We start from the raw sequence: 23,513 nt of genomic DNA on the forward strand, positions 1-23,513 counted from the left end.
ATACAAGGCATTACACGTGGGACCAACTTGTCGGGTTTGTCAAATGGCTTAATCGGACGGATTTGGTTGTAGCGAAAATAATTACCGCTAGAGTAGTGGTAAATTATTACGAACACTTAAAGTGGTGGCTTACTGGAATCATATCCCCAAAAGTAGTGGTTTTGTGAAATTTTCTCATTTTCAGAGTACTTTAGAAAAACTACTCATTGTTGCTACTAGTCCGTTTTGACACCGGTGACCATTATTTCGCTCCGCCCCTGCCTCTAACGGGATGGAGAACCCGCCGGTAACCTTTCGATGAGTTGAAGGACAATAATATACTTACCCCAAACCGCGGGGAACAAGTTGGACAACGAATTAATCGATGTGCCTCGAATTGCTACGAATCGTTTGCTAACCTGCATGTGATTCTGCAATTTGAAAACAATTTTTAAGCAAGGCTGGCGAGACGACGAGCTGCTAGATGGATCAGTCCTAACAAAAATGATCTGTGCTAGTACCGAGCTCACAGGCTTAATCTACTAGCTTGGACCGGCCCATCGATCGAGACCATAATATAAATCGGTCGATCGTTGAACAGCTCCTACAATCTACGATGGGTGTTATGACTGACCAGCACTAATATGTTATGACTGACTAGCTAGCTGGGAATTCTGGTGGGGCAAGGAGAACGGTAAATGTAAAATGCAATGGATTAGCTGGGATAGTACGACGAGACCCAAGACGCATGGTGGTATTGGCTTTAGGGACCTGCAACTTTTCAATCAAGCTCTGTTGGCAAGGCAGACATGGAGGCTTCTACAATTCCGAAACAGCCTTTGTGCCTGGGTTCTGAGAGCTAAGTATTACCCCAATCGAAATCTTGTGGATACCGTTTTCACTGGGAACCCCTCCTCCTCTTGGCGTGCAATCGAATATGGCCTGGAACTTTTTAAGAAGGGCGTGATATGGAGAGTCGGCAATGGGACCTCAATTCCAGCATGGCGTGACCCGTGGATTCCCCGTGATCACAATTTCAGGCCCATTACTAGACGAGGGCGATGCAGATACAAGTGGGTGGCAGACTTCATGCACCCACATGGAGGGTGGAATGAGGTTTTGGTTAAGCAATATTTTCTCCCGGTTGATGCTGAAGAAATCTTGAAAATGATTACGTCTCGTCTTACTGAGAACGATAGCTTAGCTTGGCAACCGGACAAGAAAGGTTGCTTCTCTGTGAAAGAGTTCATATCAGCAGTCCCTCAAAGAACATATGGTTGAAAGTGGGGTAGGTGCAGCTAGTAACATGCCTGGTGGTAGAAGGTCAATATGGAAAAATATTTGGAACATCCCTGTGCCAAAGAAAGTGCAAATTTTTGCCTGGAGGGCTGCTCGGAATGCCCTCTCTACACAAATGAACCTGAGACACAGGAACATCAACACACCACATAATTGCCCAATTTGTGGTACTGATCATGAGGACATTTTTCATGCCTTAATTAAGTGTCCACACGCTAGAAGACTGGTGTGCTAAGCGCCAGCACTGGGGACTCCCTGACTTTGAAACTTTCCCGAGTACCAGAGAATGGGTTCTTCTCTTGCTGGAAAGTTTTAACTCTGACCAGCGTGTTATCATCCTCATGACAATGTGGCACATATGGGATGTTCATAATGACATTACTCATGACAAACCTGAGCCGCCAACGGAGGCCTCTCGCGGCTTCCTTAATAGTTACATTGAATCACTTCTCCTGGTGAGGCAACACCCCTCTGTGCAGGATTTGAAAGGGAAGCAGGTGGTCAATGTGCTGGGAATTCGTCAGCCGATCGAAACCAATTATTAGTAATCTGTTGTCCTCGAGGAAACTAACTTGGGTGCCGCCTGAGCCTGGCAAGCTGAAGCTTAATGTCGATGGGTCCTTTAACTACGATGATGGTGTTGGCGGTGCTGGAGCTGTCTTCCGAGATAACAATGGGATTGCAATCCTTCTTGGGTGTCAGTACCTACGTTACTGTCAAGACCCCGTCGATGCTGAATTGATGGCCTGCAAAATGGGTGTTCAGCGTGCTCTCCAGTGGACGCCAGACCCTTTCGTAGTCGAGGTGGACTGTGCGGAAGCTCTAAGCCTTATTACACCGTCTGCTGTGAACATGTCGAAAGTACAGAAACAGGGTTGCTTCCATTCGCAACCTGCTTCTTGAGCGTCCAGGAATCGTGATTCAAAAATGTTCTCGTGATCAAAATTCTGTGAGTGACTGTCTAGCCAATTATGGTAGAAGTTTTGTTAGCACCAGGTGGTGGTACTGTGAAAAACCAAACTTTGTAACTGATGCTCTGCGTCGGGACTGTAACTCGTTGATTGATGATGGTTTTTTACTTGCAAAAAAAAAAGGTAGCTAGCTTAGTAGGTCTAAATGCATGCTCCGTGCATGTAGATCTGTGTGTACGTTTTCACATACATGAGCATGTGTGAGTTCATCTCCGTCAACGACTATGGACGGTCAAGGACAATTAATTACTACTCATAACAGAGTTAGCTCAAACTGTGTGAGATTGGTCGTCACATAGGCTACAGACAAGCCTTCAGATATACATTGGATTCTGTTATCTCGATCGACAACCCTCACATGCATGCTTATAGATCAGTTTGAGATCGATCCTTGGGTTCTGTTAGCTTAATTACTGTACAGAGTAAATTTAACAAGATTATATGTTGAAATAATTAATGTTCTCTCGAGTTCCAAAGTGTCTGAGTTAGTTGTGCACTAGCTGGTATATACACTGGTAAACCGAGCTAGAACTAATTCAATACCAATCCTCCTGCTAAAAATACAGTATTCCAAGCTGGGTTTAAGTTAATAAGGCCGTAAATATATATGTGACAACTAGTACTTGTAAGTTATTTCGAAAAAATATATAGCGATCGATGGAACAATATAAGAAAAGCTCGCGCGCATGTGGTAACGTGATGAGTGTGTTGCCTGTTAAATTTTTTAGAGCATACATAGTTTGTGTGTCAGCTCAGTTCTTAGGCTAATACTTATTTACAGTTTGGATCAGCGAAGACTTGCTCATTTCATTTACAATTAATATATAATCGGGCGAAGACAGGGCCATCTCGTGTGTAGTCTTGTTTAAAAATTGCATTTTTTTTAAATTGCATTTATAATTGATGGATTCATTTTTTTGGCCAAAAAAAAGCGGCCTTTGTATTCTTGGACGCACATAGCCATATTTTATTTTTCAAAAAGATGTCAGACATTAAGCCTGAACACATCAGCTAAAAAAATTTGGAGACAATCTTCTGTAGACTAGCCTCACCACACCCATCTTCTCCGTCTTCTACCAAAAACCAATTGCCAAAGACCAAATCCACTGGCAGGAACAACATAATGATCAACCCAAAGCACAATACTCCAAGACATGCGATGTTATACAGAGCCGAACGTCGAGGTTTGGCAAGACAGGGCGCGGGACGAGACGTCGCACAAAACCGTGCACCGAGGTTTAATGAGGCGAGACGACACTATGCGCATAGAGCCATGCACCAAGGCTTGACGAGGCGAGAGGCGAGACGCAGCTTTGGTACTGAGTTGGGTACCAAGGTAGGCATGCTGAGGCCATGTGGTGGCGTGGTGAGGTATTGACGTCGCATAGAGCACCTAGGCTCGCAAGGGTCAAAACGTTTTGTTTCGATTCAGAGTGGGCGTGGACCCCTTCCACAACAGATATGAAGTTCATGCCAAATGAAATTATGTTGATATTGAAATTTGGCACTCCGGTAGGTACCGGAGCAGTTAAGAACGTGGATAGATGGACGGAGGGAGTACTAAAAATAGTCTTTATAGGTTCATTAAGCGGAGACAAAATAATTAATGGCCGTTATCTAGCTGGACAATTGGATGTGCCTCGCGCCCTCGATCGAACCAGAGCATCGATCAAATTAATATTGATATCCTCTTCTAACCAGCATGTATACTGAGCTGGACATGGAATTGTTAAAGGGAAAGCTAGCTCCATCAGCATGTACCAATCAATCAAGCAATTTGAACATTTAAAAAAAAAACAAGACTGACCAGACGATGAGTTGGAGTCCTAAACAAAATGATTTTTGCAGCTGTAGACCCTTCACAGCTTTGATCTGTAATTGATCAATCATAGAGCAGCGCCCTACTTCATGGCAAACCCGGTCGTGGAAATTAAGCTAGCAAATGCTTACGGGTTAGTTTATGGCGCCATGTGAAAGCTAATTTTGGTCAACGACTCCGAGAACTCCAGAGGTGGAACAGCTAAGCATATATACTGCTTAGATCAATACAGTAAGCTCATATCATAATGGAAACCTGCACCTTCAAACAGTATATCTATATATAGTTAAATTTAAAAGGCAGATCAATCGATTCATACTTGGTACTCCGCATGGTGGTTTTTTGGGGACAACAAGGACAATGCACATTCAACTAAACGTGAATATGCTAGCGGTTCATCTAATGACGTGTAAGGGTATTTCGCTAGGTTTACCATATCCCCAAAGTGTATGATCCGTACTGACAAGTGCATTGGGCCAGTACCCCCAACTCGGAAGGCTTTTCCCTCGTTGAGGGTCTGGGAGTCCTAGGAGGGTCTCAGAGTTAAGATAGATAACATCGACAAGGAGCAAGTCAGGATACCTCGCCCGGTTGGTAACTCTAAGAATTAAAGTTTAGCTACTCGATATTGTGTGATATTACAGATGTTGGAAGGGTGTAGGGGTGTATATTGGCCTAAACCTAGGTAAACTTGGTGTTTTCCATGTCTCTTAAGTCCACATACCTTCCCCCTCCCTCAAAAAAATTCTTCGTCGAATAGCGGTAGAATTGTCCAGAGATCAGAACACCACCCTCTCTGATCTGTTCATTTCACCGCCATAGACGGCACCACACAATCCTCCATCGCCATGTGATGGTGCCAAGTTGATGACCCCAAAAAGTTTGATGTTGCTTACTATAGCTGTTAGGATTATTGGGCCTCTTAGTGTATTACCGTAGAGAGTAAGTTTAACAAAATTATACGTTGAAGTATTTAATGTGTGCTATCGTTGGAGTTACAAATTAAAGTGTACGTTGGAGTTACAAATTAAACTGGTAACTAAAAAACCATTGGAGCCTACTTGGAATGAATAACTAAATACCAACCCTGTACTAAAAATACGGTATATATATCCCAATCAGGGCATTAATTATTCAGAATATATATATAGTGATCAATGGACCAATATATATAAGAAAAGCTCCCGCGCGCGCATGTGATGATTGCTGCGTGTTGAATTTTCTAGGGCATATATAGTTTAGTTTGTGTGTCAGCACGGTTGTTAAGCTACTAGGCATTTACAATTTGGATCAGCGAAGACTTGTTCATGTCATATACAATTAATAAATAATCGGCGGAGACTGATCCATCTTGTGCAGTATATTGTTTAAAAATCATTGATGGATTTTTTAAGAATGGCACACATCCAAATGTGTGAGATGGATGGATGGATCTCCGGCCCCTTTAAGAATGGCACATCCAAATGTGACCGAGATCGATGCTCTCGCACAACTCACATAACACAGCACACAAGAATTCGAAACAGCCGAGAGACTAGCTAGATTGATCGATATTGGAGCTAGCTAGTCATGGCGGACCTTGTGCTTGGTCTGGCCAAGTATGTTGTGGAAGGGGTGATGACCAAGGCCCAGGCGGCCATCGAGAAGGAGGATGGTCTGCGGCGGAGCGCGCAGAGCAACCTGGTGTTCATCTCCGGCGAGTTCGAGATGATGCACTCCTTCCTTGAGGTGGCCAACGCAGAGCGCGTGGAGAACCCGGTGGTGAAGACGTGGGTACGGCAGATCCGGGAGCTGGCCTACGACGTGGAGGACTGCATCGAGTTCGTCGTCCACCTCGACAAGAGGACCAAGTTCTGGCTGCTGGTCCGCCGGATGGTCCCGTCGTGTGGCATGGTGCCGCCAATGCCGCTGGACGAGGCGGTGGGCGAGATCGAGCAGCTCAAGGCCAGGGTGCATGAAGTGAGCACCAGGAACACGCGCTACAACCTCATCAGTGACAATGGGTCCAAGCCCATTGTCGTGCAGCAGCACCAACAGCCGGAAGCCGCTGTCGGCGCAACCACATCCAACATGCTGGCCGAGGCAAGGGGCGCTACCAAGAGGCAGAAAGGCTTTGCTGATCTCACCAGATTGATCATCCTCGAGAACAATTCTTCACGCCCCGCGCCCGCGGACCCTTTTCAAGTCATCTCCGTGTGGGGTTCAGGAGGCGATCATGGGACCACATCCATCATCAGTAACACCTACGACCACCCTGAAATCTGCAAAGACCAAGACTTCCATCGTGCCTGGGTGAAGCTCCTGCATCCCTTGAGTCCCCGCGACTTCATCAGCAGCTTGATGGCTCAATTCTACGCAAACTCGCCTTCCCGGCAACAAAATGCTGCAACCATAGGTGTGCATGGCCTAACCAACATGCAGGTCTTCCACGACTTCGAGCGGCTAGTCGCAAAGAAGAGGTGCCTCATTGTCTTGGAAGGCCTGTCAAACAAGGCAGATTGGGATACTATCAGGACGTTCCTTCGTCGCATCAAGGATGGCAGCAGGGTCATCGTGTCCACGCAGGAATGTGAAATCGCAACCTTGTGCATCGGCCCCTCTTACCAGATATTGGAGCTCAAAAAGTTCTCGGATCACCATTCTGTCTGTGCACTCCTGATCAAGGTATTTATTATTTTTGTTAATTTCTCTTCTAATTAAGAAGATATCATTATTTCCTTTTAAGAATATATATATGAGATCGCATGCAATTTATTCCATCATCAACATATATAAAAAAGAAAGCGTACGTACGGCAGTCAAAATTAAGTACACGTCCTTAACTAGGCTTTCGGGTTCCACGTCTTGGACCGCCAACTACTTGAGAGAAAAAGATCGGTGCTCTAAATTGGAAATAATAATAATTTGAGTCTTAAACTTTTTATTTTACATTACAAAATTTTGCATGCATGTGTATCTTTAAGGAAAAAAAAACTACATAAAATAGTGTTTTTTGCACCCGTAGTCGCGTGCTGGTCTTTGGTGCAACTTTGAATTACACTTTTGTAACTGGAGTGTTCGTAGTCGCATAAGTGTAAAGATTCGCAAAAGAAGAGGACTCCTCTTCGGCTGTTCTACCACGCAGGTCCAATATGTCAATATGAGCTACTACCTCCGTTCCCTAAGTCAAACTTTCTAAACTTTGATAAAATTTATAGAAAAATTTATCAACGCGTAGAATATCAAATAAGTATACTGCAAAAATATATATTATATATATATATATATATATATATATATATATGATCAAAATCTGACTTAGAACAAAGCTAGTATGTCTTAATTATATTTAGGAACGGAGGGCAGAGAAGTATATGGCGACATTCCCAGATTCCCTTAAGCCAGCTGCTAAATTAACCAAACTTGTCGATAATTGTGCATTGCCTCTGATCTCTAGTACTAGTAGTCTTCTGCGTTTTATGGTTTGTAACATACTCCTATTTAGATAATCAAGAAATTCGAGCTGGTTTGTCTTTACTTTAAATCCCATGGCTTCTGTGAATGACATGAGGGTCCCACAGCCCGCATGTCAACCACACAACGATTAGGTGACGTACGTCAGAGAATCTACGCCGGAAGGAATTACGCCAAACAGCTAGCTAGCTTCACATGTGCATGCTGTATATACTTATATAATTGTGTGTTAATTAATGCCTCTCGATGTCCACATTATATACACATATATATACAGGGTTCTCGAGATGCACGAATCGATGAACTTGGTAATTATTTAGCAAAGGCACGTGTCGACTCTCCAGCAGTTATGTGCGTGTGGGGAACAGATGATGTTGGGAAATCAGCTCTCGTCAGGAAATTATACGATGAAAGAAGGCTTCAGCAGCAAAGCGACCAAAAATTTGACAAATATTATTGGGTGGATGTATCCCATCCATTCAATTTGACAGACCCCATTGAAGAGAAGCTTCTGAAAGATCATCAGTGCCTGATCGTTATAAACGATCTCCGGTCCAAAGAAGAATGGGACTCGATGCAAGCTGCCTTGGCGTTCAAACATTCCAAGAGTAGTAGTGTTATCATAGTAATTACAACTGACCAAAGCATTGCCTCACATTGCACAAATGATGTAGAACTCGTGTTTAATGTCAAGGCTCCAGAAGCTTCGGCAGCCTCTGATGATCTCTTCAAAAACAAGGTACGCACGTACGGTCGTCTCTCGTTTTTTACAAGCATCTACTGTATATTGACCATATAGCTAATTTTCATTTTCTATAATAGTAGCTTTATTTGATGCTCAACGTCACATGAAAACAATAGAACCAAACAAGAATAAACAATATTGTATTATTCGGTCTCTTTAGCTACACACAGCAGCATGTAGGGGTGGGCACTTTAGAATCGCGAAATCCGGAAAACGAACTGAACTGAATCTGTACAAAGCGATTTTTTATTATTATTCGGTCTATTAAGGTATAGGGTTCCCTTCTTATTTTCGTATTATTCGGGTTTCTACATTGAAAACCTGATTAGACTGATTTTTAAAAAAAATCCTTAAGTACGTCGGCAATTGAGTTTAGTTCTTGTTGTATGCATTTTCAACTAGTTGTGATGGACCACTTGTGTATTTATTATGTCTTGCTGCTATATTTTTTTTTTATTGGTTCATTAATTTGTTATGTTTCCTTTACCCTGCATGTAAAAAAATTAAGGAACAATAAAGGTCTTTATATATGGCAAATTCTCCCGAACCCATTACTCCAGCAGGACTAAACGGAGTATTAGAAATGGGCATTTTTGTCTTTCACATTTTCGCATGGATAAAATAATAATTAAGAAATAGGTTGATCATCTTCCCCACTCGAGCCTGCGTCGTCCTTGCCGCGCGCGGTGCCGCCTTCCCTGCCCGCGGCCGTCGCCGTCCTCCCCGCGCGTGCCTGCCTTTCCTGCCCGCGCCTGTCGCGGTTCTCGCCGTGAGCGCCCGCCTTCCCTGCCCACGGCTGTTGCCGTCCTCCCCGCGAGCCGCCGCCTTCCCTGCCCGCGCCCGCCGCCGTGACCGTCCTCCCCGCGCGCGCCCCCGCCTTCCCTGCCCGCGCCCGTCGCCGTCCTCGCTGCGCGCGCTGCCGCTTTCCCTGCCCGCCGCCGTCGCCATCCTCCCCGCGCGCGCCGCCCACTCTCTCCGCGTCCGCGCCGCCTCGCTCCCCTCCAGCGGGCCGCCGCCGCCCTCAACCAGCCCGCGGCGCCGCCGCCCTCATCCCAGTGTGCACTGCCGCCGCCCTTCACCCAGCCCGCGCGCCGCACGCATTCCGCCCTCGCCGTCCTCCAGCATTTCGGTCGGCGTGTGTTTTCAGGATTTTTTTAACAGGCGTGAGATTATGTTTTGCCCTTACTTTTGAATACTCCATCCTATTACTCCATACACCTCAATTGGAGTATTAGGGGTTATCAACAAATCTGAGACCTTAGATCTAAAAAATAAAAGGTTCAAATTAATTCTAAGATACTGTAGAAGAGTTCTATATATATTTCAGTCTATTCGGTTCCTGTTTTGCTCTTCAAGGATTCAGGGGCGACCTGGACTCCTGAACCTGCTTCGGCCTTCCTAATTCTTATACCAACCCCGGAACCCCAAACTCGTCCCGCAAAAGCAATCCCCGTCGCCCCCTTTCTTTCTTTATAATTTTTTTTCTCTACTCAGAGAATTAGACGCACCCGGTGCTCCACCCAGACAGCGCGGCTCGTAATTATCGGTAACATTGAGATGGTCGTCGCTGCTCCATCACCAGCAGCTCTCGTGCCGCTAGTGTAGCCGATCAGTGCACTTGCGAGGCATGCACCGTTGCCGGCGTAGTCGCCGGTGTGTGACAGCCTCGGTCTAACCCCGTGGCCTTCTACTGGCACGTGCCCCGTAAGGGCCAGTTCGGTTTCACCCTTCCCGGTGGGGATTGGCAGGGAAACGTGCAGGAAATTTAGTTCAGCTTTCCCAGAATCCCTCTCAATACATGCAGGGATCGCTCGAAACGAACGGGGCCTAAGGGAGCGATGATTATTTGGCAACTGGTTTCAGAATTAATATAACTACTTTACATATATATATTGTACTCCCTCCGTTTCATAATTCTTGTCTCAAATTTGCCCAAAATTGAATATATCTATTCCTAAAAAATGTCTAGATACATGTAATATTTCGACAAAAATTATGAAACGGAGGGAATAGAAACAACACACCATACTCCGACGTTAGTATACTATCATATGATAGTATGTATTCTATTTTATCATTTTTAATATATTTGTATGCTATTTCTAAGATATTTGAAAAAGAACTAGGTGAAATTTTTTGCAAATTGCGTTGTAGTTTTTACTATACTAAAAATTTAATTTTTTTAGCGGATACTAATAATTTAATGAATCTCCATCGTTGTCCACACACATTTATACAGGGTTCTGAAGGCGATGGAGACAAAGACAAGAACAATACTCGTACACTTTTTGGACGCGACCCACAAATAAAGGAACTCGGTGAATATGTATCAGAAACACGTGTCAACTCTCCCCCGGTGATGTCCGTTTGGGGAATAGCTGGAGTTGGGAAATCAGCTCTTGTCAGAAAATTATATGATGAAAGAAAGCTTCACAGCAATAACTATGACAAGTATTTTTGGGTGGATGTATCACGTCCGTTCAATTTAAGGGACTTGTATCTGAGCTTACTTCAAGGTATTCATTCGGAGAAAGACCCCATTGAAGAGTGTCACAGTCTTCTGACGAAGCATCGGTGCTTCGTTGTTATAGACGAGCTCCGGTCCACAAAAGAATGGGACTTGATGCAAGCTGCCTTGAAGCCCAAGAAATCTAAGAGCGTTATCATTGTCATTACAACTGACAAAAGAATCGCCACACATTGCATAAATAATGAAAAGCTCCTGTTTAATGTCAAGGCTCTAGAAGCTGCTGCGGCCTCTGATCTCCTCAATGAGGTACGTACGGTCCTCTTCTCTCTTTTTTTTTAAAGCATCGTCTCGACTATAAACCATATAGCTAATACTGTAATTTCTATTTTCACAATAGTGGGAGCTTTATTTGACTTCACATTACTGAAAACAAACAGGACCGAACAAGAATTCACAACCGATCGATCTCTTTAGCTACACACCGCAACAAACAGACCAGTCCATCCACCTACGTACGTACAATGCAGCCATAACCACATCCTAATCCTCCACTCACTGAACACGACCAGTACATTCAGGGTGAGTAGTAACCTCTGCATGATAAAAGAACTTCTCACCAATCGACCAACAGACCAAAAAGTGAGACCTAATCCTTTCACGTTGTTGAATAAGCTTGGCTATTGCTCAACGAGGGGCAAGGCGCAAAGCAATTTATCCTCCCGGAATCTTAATTATCTGAGTGCCTGGCCGTGTGCATCAGTCGATACAGAGGCCGGGAGTTATCCTCCTTTTCGAAAAAATAATTTATTTGAGTGCCATCTTTGATGTTGAAGGTTCTAAAGTGAAAAAAAAGTGTCGCTTCACATTCGTCAATTTGATGCACGTGTTAGAGCATCTCTAGCAGATTGCCGGACCATAGCCCAAATCGGTGGCCAAAAGCGTCCGATTTGGACCGTTTGGGTGACGAGCTGAACAGGTCTGGACTCGATGTCCGGCCCCTGTCCGTTTGGGTCTGCCAGGGCCGGCCCCTAACGCGGTCATATTTTAGACAATTCTGGCCATTCGATGACCACACAAATATAAAACAAGTAATCCGAATTATTGCAAATAATCCAATACAAATAGTTTACACAATCAAACATCGTTCTAAATATTGAAATAAATAGAGAAAACTAAGATGAAACTATTGGTTTCCTACGTGGTTCCACGTGTGCTAAACCAAATCATTTTGGAGTGGGTCGTGAGTTGCCCCATCACGGGTTTCATGATGCACATGGAGAAACTGTTGGAAATATGCTGGTCTAGGATGAGGTCGACCAACTCCCCACGGAAGTCCCACTCTTTATCATATATGGAATCATCCCGGTCGTTCTCAACAACCATGTTGTGGATGATCACACAAGCAGTCATCATCTCAGTCATGATCTCTACCTGTGGTAGCGGAATGGGCGGACGGTGGCACCCGCGGCGGATTGGGGAGGCAGCGAGGAATATGAGGATACCAATCCATACCCCCCCCCCCACCCCATTCCCACCCCGGCAGTAGATATATCGTGAGGGGAGACGGATTTAGGGTTTACCAAAATGAGTTCTACGTGGGCTGATATATGTAATGAATCTGTTTCGTGCAGTTTTACCGCTCACAATTGTACACCTTTACGAGAGATCTGGTAGAGACGCTCTTACGTATGTTAGAAGCCAGGACTGCATGTTTCGTGTATCGTCCTAGCTAAGGAGGACAGACTCTCTTGCAATCACATGTGAGTTGATCATGTTTGAATAGAGGTTTGCTAGTTGGTCTTGGTATGTACGTGTACACATGCAACTGCATTGTATGCCAGACAGATCAGATGTTGGAACAGGAAAAATAAAGAAAACAAGCACGTACACTCACCCTTATGAATGCACACACGCACACCCCATCTTCATAAGCACTTTGGAGAAATTGACCTGGCAGATCTTGAGATTGACGAAGTCACCAAAAGCGTCTCGTAGTTGTCACTTGCACTGAGAGAACAACGCCGGTTAAACGCTTTACTAAATTCAGGGAAATGTGAGCACTAATATTGCCAAGTCTGGAACTTGAACCTAGGTGGTCTGGTTCCATCACAAAAACCAAATCATCTGAGCGCTACACTCACTTAAAAAAAAAGCCGCCTCGAGTGATAATATTGTTAGATCGTGTGCGATTTTTCTTTTTATTTGATCGATACTTGGTTTTTTTACATCACGATGAATATCTGTAGGTCCATAAGACGTCGATTCAAGATGATAGGGAGAAGGAGGTACAAGGACTTATTTTAAAGTGTGGAGGTATACCCAAAGTAATAGCTGCCATAGCCTCCAGCATCGAGATGATGATTAAAATGAACGTTCTTGGTTCTTTCAAACACAAATTTATGCATCACCTGGAGACCAACCCGGAGTATGATATGCTACAAGATCTATTTGACTGGATCCGTGCTTACTTCCGCGATTGTCCAGACTACCTCAAGCCATGTATCTTCTATCTGTCAATATTTCCTCAAGGCAACATCATTCGTCGGAGGCGACTGGTAAGGCGGTGGATTGCGGAAGGCTACTCCAGGGACAGCCATAATGAATCTGCGGAGGAGAATGGGGAAAATCACTTCTCTGAGCTGCTTGAGCTGAGCATAATCCAACAGCTAGCATCACAGTCATCATCGACGTCACTAAATGTTGACACAGATGTTCGGATGGTCTTTTGCCAGGTGAATACTTTCATTCGAGAGTACATTGTATCACAGCGAAGGGAAGAGAACCTTGTCTTCGAACTGGGTGACAAAAGTGCCCTAACCACCCAGCGCACAGGACGTCACCTTGTCATATTGAAGAAATGGTACCGAGACAAAATTGTGTTTGAGAGGATGGACTTCTCACGGCTACGGTCGCTGACTGTGTTTGGAGAATGGAGAGGATTCTTAATCTCTGAAAGTATGAAGCTTCTTCGGGTGCTTGATCTAGAAGATGCATCCCATGACGTCAAGCATGAAGATCTAGATAAAGTAGTGAAATGGCTGCGTCGCCTCAAGTTCCTCTCTCTACGATGACACGATGAGATCAAATATCTACCAAGTTCATTGCATCGTATGGGACAGCTCCAGACACTGGATATCAGGGCGACCTCCATAGTCACCCTGCCTGAGACCATCACCAAGTTATGCAACTTGCAGTACATACGTGCCGGTAGACGACAACATCATCGCCAGCTGTTTGGTGTTGAGGTGCCTAGAGGGATTGGGAAACTCACGGCGCTGCACACGCTTGGTGTTGTCGACATCGGTGCTTCAGGCACAAAGACCATGATGAAAGAGCTCAAGGAGCTCACCCAGTTGCGCAAGCTTGGAGTCTCTGGCATCAACAGGAAGAACATTAAGAAGTTTGTAGAATCAGTTCATGGTGCCCATTTGGAATCCTTGTCCCTGCAGCTCGACAAGGACAATCAAGGCTGCTTGGATGGTATCTCCATGCCTAGGGCTTGGGTGAACCTACAGAGCCTTAAACTGTATGGGCTTCAAGATAAGTTGCCACAATGGAAGGACCAACTTAGCAAGCTCAGGAAGTTGGACCTGGAGATGGCCACTTTAAAACAAAATGACAGCACTGAGTTCCTTGCCAAGCTACCAGAACTATGCATTCTGCGCCTTTGTGTCGAGCAGCTTCAGGATAATAAGCTTAGTTTTTCTGCGAAGATGTATGGAGAAGAGGTACCCACATACGAAAAGGTGAAGATCCTCGAGATTTCTTGCAGCTCCAGCAGCTCATTACATGTGACCTTCGGATCAGAAACAATGAAAAATCTTGAGCTGCTCAAGCTTGACTACTCCAGCGGGTTGTCGTCATATGACCTGACTGGCCTGAATTATCTGTCTGAGCTCAAGGAAGTCTTGCTGAAGGGCACCAACGAAGAAGCACTCAAGACAGACCTCGAGCAAAAGCTTCTCAACCATCCAAACAAACCTGCTGCGAAGCTGGAGGAACCAGCAAGTTCGTCCTGAAGGGTCCAAATTGTGGGTTCCCCTCTAATTCTTTACTTGCATATCTTGTATGTTAATCTTATCGTCTCTTCTTGTAACTACAAGACACTGCAGGGAGCCACGTCGCTCATAATTTTTTATTATTGCAAGAAATGAAGTGCGACTCTTTTTTATGTGAAACAGTAGGAGTGTTCTACTGTAATAAATTACAATAAATTGTTAAGTGCATCTGTTCTTTTGTTGGTTCTTCTCTGCCCAGCAAGTTGCTGCTTTCTCCTTGACATGTTTAACCCAGCAATATTGCATACTTCAGTGGTATTCTGTTGCATTAGAAATATTGCATACTTGTGAACAATGATGATGCACCCAGCATTGAGAAGGACTCAGTTATGCTACAAGTCAACCATTAATCCGGCAAGCATTCCACACGACAGCCTGTTTTTTTTTTACTATTGCAGTCCGACAGTATATAAATATATAATTTTTATAAAGTGTGGCACTAAAATGCAACCTTTGATGATCGAACTCGGTGGGTTACCAGCACACCTGGCTGGCTGACTACCAAAGTTATGCTCTAAACTTACAGCCTGCTTTTTCAACAAATAACCAAGTAGCGTGGAAGAAAGGTCCTCTTATGTTTGCAAACAATCCAGAAATCCAGTAATAACAAGATCAGATTTTATAATCAATGATCCGGCGAATGCTTAACATGCATTGATCTACTACTAAGATGTAAATTGAATTTACCAAGCAGATATCATGAGAATATCCATGGCATGGCTTTCTTGTAAAACTCCCTCCGTCCAAACAAGGATGTCGCAATTTTGATCAAATTTAAATGCATCTATACACTAAGTCATGTCTAGATACGTTCAAATTTTGACAAACTTGAGACATCTTTTGTTGGACGGAGGAAGTACTATAATCAGTTGAGCTTTTACCAGACTGACAAGCCTGATCGATGACAGTTAACATCTGGAACCAATCCAGATGTTCAGAACGCACTGGTAGTACATACATGATAAAGATCATCAAATGTAAATGGAGAAGTAAGTGAAACAACTTAGAAGGGACGCGATGAGTTATGATATATGTATGGATTATATAGTATACAATATAAAATATAGAAAGCACTGAAGCACGCTAAAAAGTAAAACTTGTCTGTTCAATTACTTAAAGCCTGTTGATTAGAAGTACGGTAGTTATTGTTAGTGACCTCACCTCAAATGTTTGATCGGTTCTTCTCTGCCCAGCAATTTGCTGCTTGCTTCTTCATATGCTGCACCATTGTTTGGTTCACTTCAATATTATGCCACACATGTCCAGTCTGACACCAGAACTTTGTATTTCACATGTGTTAGGAACGGATTGAGACCCGCCCGGCAACGTGTAGCATCGTGAATGAAGAGAAGAAGAACAAGAGTGAGAACCGCCCGTCTGCGTGTGATTTACGGCCTTATCACCAATGGTTTTGAGCTACCAGTGTACACTAACCAGTGCATAGCTTTGGGACTCGAGAGAACATTTAATTACTTCAGCCTATAATTTTATTAAACTTTGTACAGTAATTAAGCTAACAGAACCCAAGGATCGATCTGAAACTGATCTAAGCATGCATGTGAGGGCTGTCGATCGAGTTAGTAGAACCCAATGTAATGACATTCATTATTATATATCTACAGGCTTATCTGTAGTCTAATGTGACGATCGACCAATCACACACAGCTGAGCAAACTCTGTGATGAGCAGTAATTAATTGTCCTTGACTGTTCAGACTCGTTGACGGAAAATGAACTACACATGCTCATCTATGTCAAAACGTACACAGATCTACACGGAGCATTTAGACCTACTAGCTAGTTAGTCATAAGATATTAGGGCTGATCGGGCGGTGAGCATACATCCATCGTAGATAATAGCTAGCTGTTCCATGATCGATAGATTAGCAAAATTTGATAATTACACCTGACTGTCCTACGTGTTGCAGGGTTTTCTATGGATGCTAGAGTCAGAAAAGATGCCAAAAGTTAGCAGCAACAACCACTTGCCTAATGGGGTTCAGAAAGACACCAAGGATAAAAAGAACATTGTCGAGGTTTTCCCTATAAGGATGTTGGCAAAAATTGATGGCCACTCGCTTATCTTGTCGGGTCCTGATGGTTCTCGGATAACCATTGAGCTTCTGAATTGCACAGTTGTTGCTGTTTCTGCCTCTAATCTACCGTCACGTAAATGGTCAGTATGTATTGTCAGCCTTTAACGTCTGTTATCAACAGCATAGCCTTGATATATGATAGGCTAGCTAAGCTTTCTTATCTTTTGCAGTAGCTAAAGACTAAAGACACTTTATTTCTTCAAGTTCGACGTTCTTAAAAAGTGACTATATTTTCCACTTAGTTAATTTTAATGCTGATGCTAGCATACACCTCACGTCTGTACTCTAGTTTTAATGTGACCACCATTTATATTTGTCCATTTATTTTCAGAGCTAAAAGGTATCCAATAAAACTTGAAAGCAAGGGATCTGAGATTTGCAAGGGGAGCAAGGTATGTTATCTTTATGTGGACACGTCTTGGGAGAAAGAATCATGGTGCAAAGCACTTCGTCTTGCATCTTCTACAGATAAAGAGAAACTAAACTTGCGTGCCAGGCTGAGTGAAGAGTTCAGAAGTTACATATCCTCACTAAATGTTGGATACCCTTGTTTCCTGAAATCCTCGGCACTTAACGCCGAGGATCATGGTAGTAAAGTCTGATGGGTCGCCCCAAACCTCGTTCAGTTGGTTCCAAGACGTACCCAAAAAAATCGCACCGTCCGCGAGGCCCTTGCCGATAGAAGTTGGATCCACGACATCCGGGGGATTCTTGATCCTGTTGCCCTTTGGCAATACTTTCGGATTTGGGAGCGGTTGCGTATGGTCCAGCTTTCAGATGCGGCTGATACCTTGTGCTGGAGATGGACGGGTGACGGACAGTATTCTTCCAAGTCATGCTACCGCAGTCTCTTCCATGGGGGTGTTCTTTCTGACATTTGGAGGCTGAACTGGAAGTCTTGGGCACCGCCACGTGTCAAGTTTTTCATCTAGCTCGCCTGCCAGCATCGATGCTGGACGGCGAAGAGAACGGCACGTCACGGGTTGTCTCATGCCCCGCGGTGCTTGCTGTGCGACCAATCGATGGAAACCATGAATCACCTCATGGTCGACTGTCCCTTCTCCCGCTTCATGTGGCATGAGGTGCTTTCTTGGATCCGATCCACCGCTGCCCCTCCTACTGTAGGTGTCCTCTTTGCGGATTGGTGGCATGCGACGGTCAACACCGCTCCTTCTTCGGCTCGGAAGGGCACTGCTTCAATCATCATGCTCACGCCTGGTGGATTTGGAAGCATCACAACGCGGCGGTCTTCGACAACTTGACTCCTAGCATCGCCTCACTGACCCGATCCATCAAGGCAGACGCCAGGCTGTGGGCTCGGGCTGGGGCGACTGGGCTTGGAGTGCTACTCCCGTCGGTCACTGGTTCCTAGAGGTCTTCTTGCGTTGTATTTTTTGTGGGTGTTGCCCTCTTGGGCTTGTAAATTACTCTTTCTCTCTTAATATATGCATCGAGACGCAAAGTTTTTGTGTTTTCTCGGAAAAAAAAAGTCTGATGGGTAGTCTAAAGTTCGCCTTCTCCTGAAAAAATTGGCCAGGAAGGCATCTGGAAAATCTCCCCAAGTGACTAGAACAAGCTCAATCTCAGCGCAAGCCGAAAGAAACGGGTGGGATAAAATCCGCAGCAACCGTGGTTCCTCACTGATTGATGCGCCAGAAGAAAGGTCCAGCAGTAGTTCATTATCACAAGGCACAAATCAACCCAGTACACCTAGTTCTGATTTCGGCCACAGCAATGTGTTCTCAGATTCCCCTGATGCAAATATAGATGAAAAGTGTGCCGACGGAGGTACAATTTGTTGGAACCTCCTATTTTCTCGGTTCTTTTTTGATGCTAAAATGAGTGATGAGATAAGAAAGGCCATTAAAGCACGCATTCAGGTTAGATAATATTTGTATTTGCGAGTAAACTCATCCTTTACCAATGTTTGTTAACGGTTGCTTCATGTTGATCAGCGAACATTGTCAAACATGAGAACTGCAGCCTACATTGGTGAAATTACACTTAGTGATATCAGTCTTGGAGAGCTTCCACCATATTTGCGTAGGATGAGAGTCCTTCCAAGAGATTTAAATGAACTTTGGGCTTTCGAAGTTGATTAATTTTGAATATTGTAGTGGAATAGTACTGCATATTGAAGCAAGACTTGAGGTTCAGGAACCAGAGCTGCAAAAAGACATAATGAAAACTACTCTAGGAGCGGATTCTAATGGGAGTATAGATTCAGAATTGATGGAGAATATTGAGCATTATGGCAACCAATTTAGATCTCCGCAACTTTTGGCTCCTGTAGTGGAGGATGAAGATGACACAGGTTTGTTTGCATTTTTCTACACATTTTCTTTCTCTTGTTATTGCACAGAATGACCATTTACTCTGTTTATAAATTATAAATAAGCAAGTGAACAATAAATGATGTGGTGCTCCTCCCAAAATTGCACATGGTGTATAACTCGGGCATGCGAATGGTGAATCTCCGTCCATGTTGACCGCATAATCCATGAGACCATGACTTGATATGCTTGCTGCTCTTTTGTACCAGACATGTTAAGGCGGTCAAAGAGTACTGGGTGGACATCAGCATATACATCAAGGTGGAAAAATATATTACATTCAATAACTGACCATGTCTCTCAGGTTGGTTCTTGTTTTACCTGTTTCACAGACTGAAGTAATGTGTTGTTTACAGTTACACATGCAATTTATTGTACTTAGTGAACTGACGTATACGCATAAAATATAGTCTGCTACTCGTATTTTGAAGAGATTCTCTTGACCACTGTACTTACTATTTTTTCACTGTCAGTTGTTTATTTTGTGAGGTGCAATATTAAGCATAAGTATATCTGTGACCTGTTTTAGCAGTTTAAATAAGAGATCAAACCCATAGATGGAATTTTTTTGGATACAAAAGTTAATGTATTACTAATATAACCATAAAATACTGAAGCGTGTAATTTGTTCTCCTTGTTCCTGCAAAAGGTGCCGTTTTCATTGAAAATTAAAATCACGTCTGTTCGTGGGACTCTGCGCATACAAATAAAGCCCCCTCCTTCTGATCAAATCTGGTATGGATTTACCTCAATGCCAGAGCTTGAGTGGGAACTGGAGTCTTCTGATCAAATCTGGTATGGTTCTCTCTTTGCTTTGCTTGGCTACACGAGAGTTCTTTCCTTTTTGTTCCTTGAGATACCTATCTGATGTGCTGCTAAAAAGTTAGGCGTTTCCCAGAGGACACGGTGGGCCGTAACTACAGGGCCATGGGCTTTTCTACAAAGTTGAAACTGACGAATTTTCTCTGGAATATCAAGTACTAGGAGTTGTGTACATTGTTGTAAAAAAGAGAGGAGTTTTTGACAGAAAATTAAGCACCAGAATCATCTTCCAGTCCAGAGGGTATGATGTGAAGAGGAAAGGCAGCAGGCGATCGAGCTCTAGTGATGTGTTTTGGAATTGAAGGCGGATGGGACAAGTTGGAAGAGAAGAGGCGGTATATATAGTATATACTGACATAATATAGAAGGAAACAAATGATATATGAGTAGAAGATGTCATACTTGTGAGTGCTATATCAACATTCCTCGAGGAGGAAATGTCATAATTGCGAGGTCAGGGCATGGATTTCAAACTCCTTTTCCCGCGATTATTTAGCCGTTCCGTGCATGGGTGGTTCAAACTCCCTTCCCGCGATTATTAGCCGTTCCGTGCATGAACTGTTCAAACTTCCTTCCCGTGCTTATTTACCCGTTCAAGTCTTTCTTAGATGACACGTCATGCATAAAAAAATGGCGCCAAAGATCTAAAACTATGCTGACACAGGAACTCTACATCGTCACAATTCATGAAAACACCAGAACCTAAACAAGAGAAAGATTCATATGCACATCACAACCAGATCACACATGGATATGCCTATTATTCCAAATCCTTTAATCCACCAACATCAACTTATTCATACATCCAACCAGCAAACACTTTTCAAGACATGAAACAACATAAACCCGGGCTCCAGAAACATCTAGAAAAGCACAACATATATCGATGGATGTCTGAGAACACCTCCCCCTTCGCAAAAACCATCCTCATCAAACACGGTTTATTTTTCCGCCCGCCGCTGGAGGTCACCAGTGGCGGTTTATCCGTACACTCGCCACTGGTGACCTTCCTATATATAAGCACTGTGCGAGCCTGAAGCTGTTCGAGCTCGCGCGTCTGTCTTGGAACAGCTGCGGCTCTGCTCCTCACCGGCGGTGAAGCCCTGCTAAAATTGATGGCGGCGGCTCGAAGGTAGCTCTCCCCCCGATCTCCTTCTTCTTTCTCTCCCTTCTTCCTTCGCTTGTTCTTCTCCAGTCTGGCAAAATCTCCATTAATGGCGCCGTGGCCGCCGGCGGGAAATTCGGCCCCAATCTTTCTTCGGCGGCTCTCCCGGGCTGCCCCTGCTGTCTTTGGTGCTCCCCCTCACCCTAGTGAGGGCCCTCCCTCCTGGATCCCTCTCTCTCTCGCTTTAATTTTGCTTCAATGAGCTCCCTCTCTCTCTATCGCTCTCTCTCTAGCGCTCTCTCTCTCTGCAGCTCTCTCTCTGGCTGCTTATGGGGGAGCTTAGTCCCTGGGGGTTAGCCCTAGGGTTAAGCTTAACCTCGGGACCGGTGTATGTGCATGTTCAAGCATATTAAATGTGTGTTGACACCGGCCTTCGTGCCGTGTATTTCTTATGTGATGTGATACCGGCCGTCGTGCCGATGTGGATGGGGGTAATTTGGTTTTGATAGAGGCATCGAATTTCATAGTGCAAAATGCTATTTTTTTTATCAAAGGTCATGCCGAAATTTTCCATTTTTGTCGATCAAGCTGATTCGTTTATTTAAAAAAAAATTGTGTTGTAGCTCGATGGGCTGTGCTTGGATGTACGAGGACAGGTTACGTGTTGAGTGGATAGAGCGGCTGAAGACTTTTGTCGATGCCGGCGTGGAAGATATGCATAGGAAAGGGGGTGATAAGATGTGTTGTCCCGTTGTGAGATGTCGGAACAGCAAGCTGTACGAGCCAGAGGATGTCGAGATGCACATGCTCATGCGGGGATTTGTGTCTGGTTATTCAAGGTGGACTTCTCACGGGGAGGATGGCATTGAAGTCGATGATGGCATTGAGATGGAAAACATGGAGTCTGATGACCAGTCTGGTGAAGAAGCATACCATGGCGAGGATCCAGTACAGGACGTTCCAACCGGGAGGATGGTTGAAATGCTGGACGATCAGCATCTGCATAATCAGTTGGATGACCCCGAGGATGAGAGGGTGGCCTGTAAGTTCGAGAAGCTGAGGGAGGATGCCGAGACACCGTTATATGAAAATGCCGGCGTCGATAACAGTGTGCTAGAAGTAACCCTCGAGCTTTTGCGTATAAAGGCAAAATACAACATCGTGGACTCGGGATTCATGGAGATTCTGAGTTACCTACGTACGGTAGTTCCTCCGGGCAACAAGTTGCCTAAGAGCACGTACGAGGCGAAGAAAGTTACATGCCCCCTCGGGTTAGAGGTCATCAGATACCATGCTTGTCCGCTGGACTGCATTATATATAAGGGCGACTACAAAGACATGCACAGCAGTCCAGTATGCAAAACATCCCGATACGGGAAGAAAGACCCCAATCCTGACGGTGGCGAGGAGGAAGAATTGAAGTGTGGTGCGGTGGCAAATACGGTCTGGTATCTCCCGTGTGGCACCAGGCTGGAGCATTGGTTCCAGAACGAGAAGGAGGCCAGGTGGTTCATCTACCACGACGCGACTCAGGCGGATATCGATCCTGAGGGTGTGTACCGCAACGATGATGGAGTCCTCAGACACACCGCAGATGCGGCTTAATGGAGGACTCTGGACGACAAATTCCCCGAGTTCGGCGCAGAGCCCAGGAACATCAGGTTCGGGATGAGTACGGACGGGATCAATCCGTTCAGAAACTTGAGCAGCAAACACAGCACATGGCCGGTGATCCTGTTCATATACAACCTCCCCCCGTGGCTTGTCATGAAGAGGAAGTACATCCACCTATCAATGCTCATACACTGGAGCTGCTGAAGGATGAGCTCAAGGAGCTTTGGGAGAATGGTCGAAAGGTTTGGGATGCTCATAAGAAGGAGGAGTTCACCCTTCGAGCAGCTCTCCTGACATGTGTGCATGACTACCCGGCGAACGGGAACTCATCGTGCCAGTCAACAAATGGGTACAAAGCGTGCACAAAGTGCGGGGACGAGACAGAAGAGTTGTTCCTGCCAGAATCAAAAAAGAATGTGTACATGGGACACCGTAAGTGGCTGGAGATGAAGGACCCGTGGAGAGATGATAAGAAAAACTTCAACGGGAGGGCAGAGAGGCGGCACAAACCGAGGGAACTTATTGGACACGAAGTATACGAAATTGTCAGGGACAGATGGCGGCCTTACGTACAAGAGGAGGTCCGTGTTCTAGGACCTGCCTTACTGGAGGTTCTTACAGAGCCGTCACACCATAGACGTCATGCATGTCGAAGAACGTGTGCGACAGCCTGTTCGGCTTGATGATGCACCACGCGGACAAGTCAAAAGATGGACCAAAGGCACAGAAGGACCTGCAGTGGATGGGGAT

General features: G+C 44.7%; 2 pseudogenes; both read left to right on the forward strand.

Annotated features, from left to right (window-relative positions):
- Positions 1-5,525: 5,525 nt before the first annotated feature.
- On the forward strand, positions 5,526-14,964 carry LOC100838537 (annotated as a pseudogene).
- A 1,787-nt stretch (positions 14,965-16,751) lies between these two features.
- Positions 16,752-20,206, forward strand: LOC100838850 (annotated as a pseudogene).
- The last annotated feature ends 3,307 nt before the right edge of the window (positions 20,207-23,513 follow it).

The sequence above is a fragment of the Brachypodium distachyon genome, chromosome 1, assembly GCF_000005505.3.
Source record: "Brachypodium distachyon strain Bd21 chromosome 1, Brachypodium_distachyon_v3.0, whole genome shotgun sequence".
In the NCBI taxonomy this organism is placed as follows: Eukaryota; Viridiplantae; Streptophyta; class Magnoliopsida; order Poales; family Poaceae; genus Brachypodium; species Brachypodium distachyon.